We start from the raw sequence: 3,022 nt of genomic DNA, 5'->3' as shown, positions 1-3,022 counted from the left end.
AAAAAAAGAAAAATCAAACATACATCCCCAAAACAAGAGAAAGTAAGCCAAACATTGCCAACCCTATTTCACCACACAGGGGGTCCTGTCTTAGGACATCATGATATCACAACCCATGGGCGTCGGTGCTGAGGATTATCCTTTGTTCATGGGGGGGGGACATCTATTGTGTCCCCTAGATAATCCTCTGCTCTGATGTCCATGTCATAACCATGTACGTTGGATGAGTGGCCAAGGCCAGTACTCCTAGCCAGGAGGCTCCTAGAGAGTAAAAATCATTCACTGACGTGTGCTTACTCTCCACGGAGCCAGAGATTACGTCCCATTCATGTGCGTGTACCGCAAAAAAAACTGAAATTTTCACCCACAAGATTTCTACTTCTAAAAAGTCTAGCCCTAAATCATGTAAATGGGATACAACTTCATTTTCGACATTTCTACAATATTAATTTCATTTTTAAACAAGAATTCATTTTTAAAAAAGGGGAAAATATGAAAAGACGATGTTTAAGTCACCATCTTGTTTTCATTGTTTTTCGCTAAGCGACAAGACGCGTTTATCTTTGATATGTCGGAAATGAAGTTGTATCCGATTTATATGATTTAGGTCTAGATCTATTAGAAGGAAAGTAGAAATCTCGGGCAAAAATTCAATTTTTTCAGGGTACACACACATGAATGGGTCGCAATCCCTGGCTCCGTGGAGAGTAAGCTCACGTCAGTGAATGATTTTTACTCTCTAGGAGCCTCCAAGCTAGGAGTATATTATTTTTGTTCATGAGAGTGATCAAATATCTGTAATATTTTAGGCACATTTTTGTGAAGCCCTCTATTGATGGAAAATATAGAAATTATTTTTCTATAATAACTTTCCTCAGGGCTTGAATGGAACCCAACTTCAGTTGGGGATTCTTGTGCAAGCAGTGTGACAATTTTATTCATCCTGAATTGCAGAACATTTTTTTTTTACTTTTCTTTATTTCACCATTACTGTGTTATTGTGAAAACTTCACTGCAAGGTCAGCCAAAATTTTGAGAAATTGACTTTTTGTATTTCGTTTTGTTTAAAGTGAATAAAGCTTCAATACATTTTGAATATACATGTATGTTGATTATTTTCAGTGGATGTTTTCTTAGGCTATTTCACCACTTGGTCAGGTGGTGATCAAAAAGTGGGTTAATGGCGCTCATTGACCAGAGACATTTTTCAAAATTATGTGTTACTAATCCCAAAAATGGACCTCTTGACTTCTGAGTGAATTTTTGGCTGTTGATATGTGCTCACACGTGCATGACTGAGTGGATGAGTGAAATAAATCAATGAATGTAAAATTCCAGACAAGTTATTTTGTTGAAAAGTTATGAATAGGGCATTGTTGTGTACTTTGTTATGTATATTAACATTGCCCAATCTGAATTTGATAGTGCCAGACCCATACGCCCGTATTCTGAACTCTGGTTTGAATTAGACCATGGTCTAACTCTGTGCTGAAATTATTGGAAGCCAAAGATGTCAAAATTTGTTCACATGGTATGTTTCTTATGTTTAGAATGCTCTTTCCTAATTAATCAATAGTGGAGACAATTATCTTAGTTATACTTCCCAGACAATTAACAATGATTTGAGAGTCAAATGAGATGATATTATATCCCTTACTGAAAATGTGTTGCTATTTGATTTGTTGAGAGCCCTTCACATGACTAATCATAATTTCACCAGAAAAATGAAATTCATACGTGATCAAAATAGTTTGTGACGTCAGAGTCACTATTTACTATTTTGCGTCTGACTGAAAACCACACGATCTCTCGGGCACAGTTCCGTGATGCAACGGCGCAGACGCTTATCAGTGGTCCGCTGAGCTCAGTGCAATCAATACAGTTAAAAATGCAATGCGAGCTGAATCACAAACTCTCCGATAAGTAAATGTCAATATGAAATCACGTCTTGCTTGTTTATAATTAATCTGTATTCTGAAAATAATATTAATGATGGCCATCATTCGATCATCGAATGATTCGGGCTGCTTGATTTTAGATCAGTAGGATTAGTTCACAACCGGTAAGTGGAATTATTAGATCGATCTCAGTACTGCCGCTGCGCAACAACAAACCAAACCGCGCGCAGTATATAACCGACTAGCCAATGATGAGCCAGTTTTGCTTAAATTAAAGCTAAGGCGATCTAGATTTTGTCCAGATCATGGAGATAGGTCAATTAAGACTAGATTACTAACAATTTTCGTTCAAACTTTAATATGGAAGGGATATAAAACAAATATACCAGGCATTTCTTTTGAAAGTGTAGTGGAAATATTTTATCCTCAGTTTGTCCGGCAATGTTAATAGTAATTGCCGAACCAAACTCGGATAAAAATATTTCCACTATACTTTCTCAAACCTGGTATATTTGTATTATATGAGCCTCTACAGTTAGAAATATAGGTCACAATTGGCTATCCATAGTTAAACCACAACTTTAGACCAGAGTTAAGAATACAGGCCATAGAAGCAGGAAATATTGGATTCAGAGGCACATATTCTGAATTCATGGTTTAAATCTTCACTAGAATTATAGGAAGCCATAAATGTCAAAATTTTATTTACATGTATGTTTTGCATGTTTACTGTCTTTATCCCTAATTCTTTAATGGTGAAGACAACCATCTTACTTATCATTCCCAGACAGTTTACAATGATTAGAGTCAAATCACCTGATGGTTGAACCTCTACTGTTAAGAGATATATGTCACAATTGGCTATCCATAGTTAAACCACAATTTAAACCTGATTTTAAATTAATTCAGAGTTAAGAATATGGGCCAGAGAGGACAATGTACAGAGCTGCCAACCAGTACGTTTTTTGGTTATTTAGTACGTTTTCGCAACCAAAATACAACAGTACGTTTTTTCTTATAAGTCTATGATTTTGTACACATTTTTTAAAACAAAATCGTAATTTATTGAAAAAAAATCATCTCTATATGTCTCAATTTCCTTAAACTTATACAAATATGGTTAT

The sequence above is a fragment of the Lytechinus pictus genome, chromosome 10, assembly GCF_037042905.1.
Source record: "Lytechinus pictus isolate F3 Inbred chromosome 10, Lp3.0, whole genome shotgun sequence".
In the NCBI taxonomy this organism is placed as follows: Eukaryota; Metazoa; Echinodermata; class Echinoidea; order Temnopleuroida; family Toxopneustidae; genus Lytechinus; species Lytechinus pictus.
This window is presented reverse-complemented; position numbering follows the sequence as displayed.